Source organism: Triticum aestivum, chromosome 2B, assembly GCF_018294505.1.
Source record: "Triticum aestivum cultivar Chinese Spring chromosome 2B, IWGSC CS RefSeq v2.1, whole genome shotgun sequence".
NCBI lineage: Eukaryota > Viridiplantae > Streptophyta > Magnoliopsida > Poales > Poaceae > Triticum > Triticum aestivum.
In genome coordinates, this window is record NC_057798.1 from 663244733 (window position 1) to 663253558 (window position 8826).

The following is an 8826-nucleotide window of genomic DNA, read 5'->3' on the forward strand; positions in this document are numbered from 1 at the left end:
CAACGGAGGAGGAGAGGTGTTGGGGAGGGGAGGGCTGCGCCTTGGAGGGTGGTACTGCTGCCCTCCCCTCACCCCTCTATTTATAGGGGGAAGGGAGAAGGGGGCCGGCCCCCTAGAACCCATCTAGGGGGGGGGGTGCGGCGGCCTAGGGGAGAGGGGAGAGGGTGGCTTGCCCCCCAAGCCAAGGGGGGCGCCCCCTCTAGGGTTTCCCCCTCAACCCTAGGCGCATGGGCCCAAGGGAGGGGGTGCGGCCAGCCCACCAGGGGCTGGCTCCCTGCCCCACGCAGCCCATGTGGCCCCCCGGGAGGGGTGGCCCCTCCCGGTGGACCCCCGGAACTCTTCCGGTGGCCCCGGTACAATACCAGTATGACCCCGAAACTTCCCGGTGTCTGTTTGACAACTTCCCATATATAAATCTTTACCTCCGGACCCTTCCGGAGCTCCTCGTGACGTCCAGGATCCCATCCGGGACTCCGAACAACATTCGGTAGTCACATACTAGTCTTCGTAATAACCCTAGCGTCACCGAACCTTAAGTGTGTAGACCCTACGGGTTCGGGAGACATGCAGACATGACTGAGACGCTCTCAGTCAATAACCAACAGCGGGATCTGGATACCCATGATGGCTCCCACATGCTCCTCGATGTTGTCATCGGATGAACCACGATGTCGAGGATTCGATCAAACCCTGTATGCAATTCCCTTTGTCAATCGGTACGTTACTTGCCCGAGACTGGATCGTCGGTATCCCAATACCTTGTTCAGTCTCGTTACTGGCAAGTCACTTTACTCGTACCGTAATGCATGATCCCGTGTCCAACACCTTGGTCACATTGAGCTCATTATGATGATGCATTACCGAGTGGGCCCAGAGATACCTCTCCGTCATACGGAGTGACAAATCCCAGTCTCGATCCGTGTCAACCCAACAGATACTTTCGGAGATACATGTAATGCACCTTTATAGTCACCCAGTTACATTGTGACGTTTGATACACCCAAGGCACTCTTACGGTATCCGGGAGTTACACGATCTCATGGTCGAAGGAAGTGATACTTGACACTGGCAAAGCTCTAGCAAAACGAACTACACGATCTTTTATGCTATGCTTAGGATTGGGTCTTGTCCATCACATCATTCTCCTAATGATGTGATCCCGTTATCAACGACATCCAATGTCCATAGTCAGGAAACCATGACTATCTGTTGATCACAACGAGCTAGTCAACTAGAGGCTCAACAGGGACATATTGTGGTCTAAGTATTCACACGTGTATTACGATTTCCGGATAATACAGTTATAGCATGAATAAAAGACATTTATCATGAACATTGAAATATAATAATACTTTTATTATTGCCTCTAGGGCATATTTCCAACAGTCTCCCACTTGCACTAGAGTCACCAATCTAGTTACATTGTGATGAATCGAACACCCATAGAGTTCTGGTGTTGATCATGTTTTGCACGCGAGAGAGGTTTAGTCAGCGGATCTGCGACATTCAGATCCGTGTGCACTTTGCAAATCTCTATGTCTCCATCTTGAACATTTTCACGGATGGAGTTGAAACAACGCTTGATGTGCCTGGTCTTCTTGTGAAACCTGGGCTCCTTGGCGAGGGCAGTAGCTCCAGTGTTGTCACAGAAGAGTTTGATCGGCCCCGACGCATTGGGTATGACTCCTAGGTCGGTGATGAACTCCTTCAGCCAAATCGCTTCATGCGCTGCCTCCGAGGCTGCCATGTACTCCGCTGCACACGTAGATCCCGCCACGACGCTCTGCTTGCAGCTGCACCAGCTTACTGCTCCACCATTCAACATATACACGTATCCGGTTTGTGACTTAGAGTCATCCAGATCTGAGTCGAAGCTAGCGTTGACGTAACCCTTTACGATGAGCTCTTCGTCTCTTCCATAAACGAGAAACATGTCCTTCGTCCTTTTCAGGTACTTCAGGATATTCTTGACCGCTGTCCAGTGTTCCTTGCCGGGATTACTTTGGTATCTTGCTACCAAACTTACGGCAAGGTTTACATCGGGTCTGGTACACAGCATGGCATACATAATAGATCCTATGGCTGAAGCATAGGGGGTGACACTCATCTCTTCTTTATCTTTTGCCGTGGTCGGTGACTGAGCTCAATCTCACACCTTGTAACATAGGCAAGAACCCCTTCTTGGACTGATCCATTTTGAACCTCTTCAAAATCTTATCAAGGTATGTGCTTTGTGAAAGACCTATGAGGCGTCTCGATCTATCTCTATAGATCTTGATGCCTAATATATAAGCAGCTTCTCCAAGGTCCTTCATTGAAAAACACTTATTCAAGTAGGCCTTAATGCTGTCCAGAAATTCTATATTATTTCCCATCAAGAGTATGTCATCTACATATAATATGAGAAATGCTACAGAGCTCCCACTCACTTTCTTGTAAACGCAGGCTTCTCCATAAGTCTGCATAAACCCAAACGCTTTGATCATCTCATCAAAGCGAATGTTCCAACTCCGAGATGCTTGCACCAGTCCATAAATGGATCGCTGGAGCTTGCATACTTTGTTAGCGTTCCGAGGATCGACAAAACCTTCCGGCTGCATCATATACAGTTCTTCCTTAAGATGCCCGTTAAGGAATGCCGTTTTGACGTCCATTTGCCATATCTCATAATCATAGTATGCGGCAATTGCTAACATGATTCGGACGGACTTCAGCTTCGCTACGGGAGAGAAAGTCTCGTCGTAGTCAATCCCTTGAACTTGTCGATAACCCTTAGCGACAAGTCGAGCCTTATAGATTGTAACATTACCATCCGCGTCCGTCTTCTTCTTAAAATCCATTTGTTTTCTATCGCTCGCCGATCATCGAGCAAGTCTGTCAAAGTCCATACTTTGTTTTCATACATGGATTCTATCTCAGATTTCATGGCTTCAAGCCATTTGTTGGAATCCGGGCCCGCCATCGCTTCTTCATAGTTCGAAGGTTCATTGTTGTCTAACAACATGATTTCCAGGACAGGGTTGCCGTACCACTCTGGTGCGGAACGTGTCCTTGTGCACCTACGAAGTTCAGCAGTAACTTGATCCGAAGTACCTTGATCATCATCATTGGTTTCCTCTTCAGTTGGTGTGGGCATCACAGGAACGGTTTCCTGCGCTGCGCCACTTTCCCGCTCAAGAGGTAGTACTTCATCGAGTTCTACTTTCCTCCCACTTACTTCTTTCGAGAGAAACTCTTTTTCCAGAAAGCATCCGTTCTTGGCAACAAAGATCTTGCCTTCGGATCTTAAGTAGAAGGTATACCCGACAGTTTCCTTAGGGTATCCTATGAATATGCATTTTTCCGACTTGGGTTCGAGCTTTTCAGGTTGAAGTTTCTTGACATAAGCATCGCATCCCCAAACTTTTAGAAACGACAGCTTAGGTTTCTTTCCAAACCATAATTCATACGGTGTCGTCTCAACGGATTTAGACGGTGCCCTATTTAAAGTGAATGTAGCTGTCTCTAGAGCGTATCCCCAAAATGATAGCGGTAAATCGGTAAGAGACATCGTAGACCGCACCATATCCAATAGGGTGCGATTACGATGTTCGGACACACCGTTTCGCTGAGGTGTTCGAGGCGGCGTGAGCTGTGAAACGATTCCACATTTCCTTAAGTGTGTACCAAATTCGTGACTTAAGTATTCTCCTCCACGATCTGATCGTAAGAATTTTATCTTTCGGTCACGTTGATTCTCTACCTCATTCTGAAATTCCTTGAACTTTTCAAAGGTCTCAGACTTGTGTTTCATTAAGTAGACATACCCATATCTACTCAAGTCATCTGTGAGAGTGAGAACATAACGATATCCTCCGCGAGCCTCAACGCTCATTGGACCGCACACATCGGTATGTATGATTTCCAACAAGTTGGTTGCTCGCTCCATTGTTCCGGAGAACGGAGTCTTGGTCATTTTGCCCAAAAGGCATGGTTCGCACGTGTCAAACGATTCATAATCAAGAGACTCTAAAAGTCCATCGGCATGGAGCTTCTTCATGCGTTTGACACCAATGTGACCAAGGCGGCAGTGCCACAAGTATGTGGGACTATCGTTATCAACTTTAAATCTTTTGGCATCTACACTATGAACATGTGTAATATTACGCTCGAGATTCATTAAGAATAAACCATTGACCATCGGAGCATGACCATAAAACATATCTCTCATATAAATCGAACAACCATTATTCTCAGACTTAAATGAGTAGCCATCTCGTATTAAACGAGATCCAGATACAATGTTCATGCTCAAACTTGGCACTAAATAACAATTATTAAGGTTCAAAACTAATCCCGTAGGTAAATGTAGAGGCAGCGTGCCGACGGCGATCACATCGACTCTGGAACCATTCCCGACGCGCATCGTCACCTCGTCCTTTGCCAGTCTCCGTTTATTCCGCAGCTCCTGCTGTGAGTTACAAATATGAGCAACGGCACCGGTATCAAATACCCAGGAGTTACTACGAGTACTGGTAAGGTACACATCAATCACATGTATATCAAATATACCTTTGGTGTTGTCGGCCTTCTTATCCGCTAAGTATTTGGGGCAGTTCCGCTTCCAGTGACCCTTCCCCTTGCAATAAAAGCACTCAGTCTCAGGCTTGGGTCCATTCTTTGACTTCTTCCCGGTAACTGGCTTACCAGGCGCGGCAACATCTTTGCCGTCCTTCTTGAAGTTCTTCTTACTCTTGCCCTTCTTGAACTTAGTGGTCTTATTGACCATCAACACTTGATGTTCTTTCTTGATTTCAGCCTCTGCTGACTTCAGCATCGAGAACACTTCAGGAATGGTCTTTTCCATCCCCTGCATGTTGTAGTTCATCACAAAGCTCTTGTAGCTTGGTGGGAGCGACTGGAGGATTCTGTCAATGACCGCCTCATCTGGGAGGTTAATGTTCAGCTGGGTCATACGGTTGTGCAACCCATACATCTTCAGGATGTGCTCACTGACAGAACTGTTTTCCTCCATCTTACAACTGTAGAACTTGTCGGAGACATCATATCTCTCGACACGGGCATGAGCTTGAAAAACTAGTTTCAGCTCTTCGAACATCTCATATGCTCCGTGGTGCTCAAAACGCTTTTGGAGCCCCGGTTCTAAGCTGTAAAGCATGCCGCACTGAACGAGGGAGTAATCATCAGCACGAGACTGCCAAGCATTCATAATGTCTTGGTTCTCTGGGACGGGAGCGTCACCTAGCGGTCCTTCTAGGACATATTGTTTCCTGGCAGCTATGAGGATGATCCTCAGGTTCCGGACCCAGTCCGTATAGTTGCTGCCATCATCTTTCAGCTTGGTTTTCTCTAGGAACGCGTTGAAGTTCATGTTGACATTAGCGTTGGCCATTGATCTACAAGACATATTTGCAAAGGTCTTAGACTAAGTTCATGATAATAAAGTTCTAATCAAATTATGAACTCCCACTTAGATTAGACATCCCTCTAGTCATCTAAGTGTTACACGATCCGAGTCGACTAGCCCGTGTCCGATCATCACGTGAGACGGACTAGTCATCGTCGGTGAACATTCTCATGTTGATCGTATCTTCCATACGATTCGTGTTCGACCTTTCGGTCTCCGTGTTCCGAGGCCATGTCTGCACATGCTAGGCTCATCAAGTTAACCCTAAGTGTTTTCGCTGTGTAAAACTGTCTTACACCCGTTGTATGTGAACGTAAGAATCCATCACACCCGATCATCACGTGGTGCTTAGAAGCGACGAACTGTAGCAACGGTGCACAGTTAGGGGAGAACACTTCTTGAAATTTTATAAGGGATCATCTTATTTACTACCGTCGTCCTAAGTAAACAAGATGCATAATACATAATAAACATCACATGCAATTATATAGTTGTGACATGATATGGCCAATATCATACAGCTCCATTGATCTTCATCTTCGGGGCTCCATGATCATCTTGTCACCGGCTTGACACCATGATCTCCATCATCATGATCTCCATCATCGTGTCTTCATGAAGTTGTCACGCCAACGACTACTTCTACTTCTATGACTAACGTTTAGCAATAAAGTAAAGTAGTTTACATGGCGTTATTCAATGACACGCAGGTCATACAAAAAAAATAATGACAACTCCTATGGCTCCTGCCGGTTGTCATACTCATCGACATGCAAGTCGTGAATCCTATTACAAAGAACATGATCTCATACATCACAATTCATCATTCATCACAACTTCTGGCCATATCACATCACATGATCAATCGCTGCAAAAACAAGTTAGACGTCCTCTAATTGTTGTTGCATCTTTTACGTGGCTGCAATTGGGTTCTAGCAAGAACGTTTTCTTACCTACGAATCACCACAACGTGATTTTGTCAACTTCTATTTACCCTTCATAAGGGCCCTGTTCATCGATTCCGCTCCAACTAAAGTGGGAGAGACAGACACCCGCCAGCCACCTTATGCAACTAGTGCATGTCAGTCGGTGGAACCGGTCTCACGTAAGCGTACGTGTAAGGTTGGTCCGGGCCGCTTCATCCCACAATACCATTGAGCAAGAAAAGACTAGTAGAGGAAAGTAAGATGACAAAATCCACGCCCACAACAAAATTGTGTTCTACTCGTGCAAAGAGAACTACGCATAGACCTAGCTCATGATGCCACTGTTGGGGAACGTTGCAGAAAATTAAAAAATTTTCTACGGTTTCACCAAGATACATCTATGAGTTCATCTAAGCAACGAGTCAAGGGAGAGAGTTAGCATCTACATACCACTTATAGATCGCGTGCGGAAGCTTGCAAGGTGATGATGTAGTCGTACTCGACGTGATTCGAATCACCGATGACCAAGTGCTGAACGGACAGCACCTCCGCGTTCAACACACGTACGGGACGGGAGACGTCTCCTCCTTCTTGATCCAGCAAGGGGAAAGGAGAGGTTGAGGAAGACAGCTCCACCGGTAGCACGACGGCGTGGTGATGGTGGAGAGGCAGTACTCCGACAGGGCTTCGCCAAGCACACAACGGAGGAGGAGAGGTGTTGGGGAGGGGAGGGCTGCGCCTTGGAGGGTGGTACTGCTGCCCTCCCCTCACCCCTCTATTTATAGGGGGAAGGGAGAAGGGGGCCGCCCCCCTAGAACCCATCTAGGGGGGGGGGGGTGCGGCGGCCTAGGGGAGAGGGGAGAGGGTGGCTTGCCCCCCAAGCCAAGGGGGGCGCCCCCTCTAGGGTTTCCCCCTCAACCCTAGGCGCATGGGCCCAAGGGAGGGGGTGCGGCCAGCCCACCAGGGGCTGGCTCCCTGCCCCACGCAGCCCATGTGGCCCCCCGGGAGGGGTGGCCCCTCCCGGTGGACCCCCGGAACTCTTCCGGTGGCCCCGGTACAATACCGTATGACCCCGAAACTTCCCGGTGTCTGTTTGACAACTTCCCATATATAAATCTTTACCTCCGGACCCTTCCGGAGCTCCTCGTGACGTCCAGGATCCCATCTGGGACTCCGAACAACATTCGGTAGTCACATACTAGTCTTCCTAATAACCCTAGCGTCACCGAACCTTAAGTGTGTAGACCCTACGGGTTCGGGAGACATGCAGACATGACCGAGACGCTCTCAGTCAATAACCAACAGCGGGATCTGGATACCCATGATGGCTCCCACATGCTCCTTGATGTTGTCATCAGATGAACCACGATGTCGAGGATTCGATCAAACCCTGTATGCAATTCCCTTTGTCAATCGGTACGTTACTTGCCCGAGACTCGATCGTCGGTATCCCAATACCTTGTTCAGTCTCGTTACCGGCAAGTCACTTTACTCGTACCGTAATGCATGATCCCGTGTCCAACACCTTGGTCACATTGAGCTCATTATGATGATGCATTACCGAGTGGGCCCAGAGATACCTCTCCGTCATACGGAGTGACAAATCCCAGTCTCGATCCGTGTCAACCCAACAGATACTTTCGGAGATACCTGTAATGCACCTTTATAGTCACCCAGTTACGTTGTGACGTTTGATACACCCAAGGCACTCTTACGGTATCCGGGAGTTACACGATCTCATGGTTGAAGGAAGTGATACTTGACACTGGCAAAGCTCTAGCAAAACGAACTACACGATCTTTTATGCTATGCTTAGGATTGGGTCTTGTCCATCACATCATTCTCCTAATGATGTGATCCCGTTATCAACGACATCCAATGTCCATAGTCAGGAAACCATGACTATCTGTTGATCACAACGAGCTAGTCAACTAGAGGCTCACCAGGGACATATTGTGGTCTAAGTATTCACACGTGTATTACGATTTCCGGATAATACAGTTATAGCATGAATAAAAGACATTTATCATGAACATTGAAATATAATAATACTTTTATTATTGCCTCTAGGGCATATTTCCAACACCTGGTATAACACCGGTAGACCACCTGTCAAGTTTTGGGTCATTTGGAGCTCGTTTGGTACTCCAACGGTTAACCGCTTATCCGCAAAGGCCTCTTTTAAGTTGCAGCCCAACACCCCTCCAAAACAGCCCAATAACCCATTTAACTCCCCTCCATGCTCTCCGTCGTTCGATCACGATCGTGTGGGCGAAAACCGCACCTCATTTGGACACTCATAGCTCCCTCTACCTATATATATGCCTCCCCCTCCGAAATTCACGGGCAAACCCTAGCGAAATCCCTCTCCGCACCGCCGGACACGTCCGGATCGGACCGGACGCGTCCGTCCGCCGCCGCCCATCCAACCGCAGCGCGCCACGTGGCACTCCAGCCTCCGCCGCCACCACCGGCCAGCGTAGCCCGCGCGAG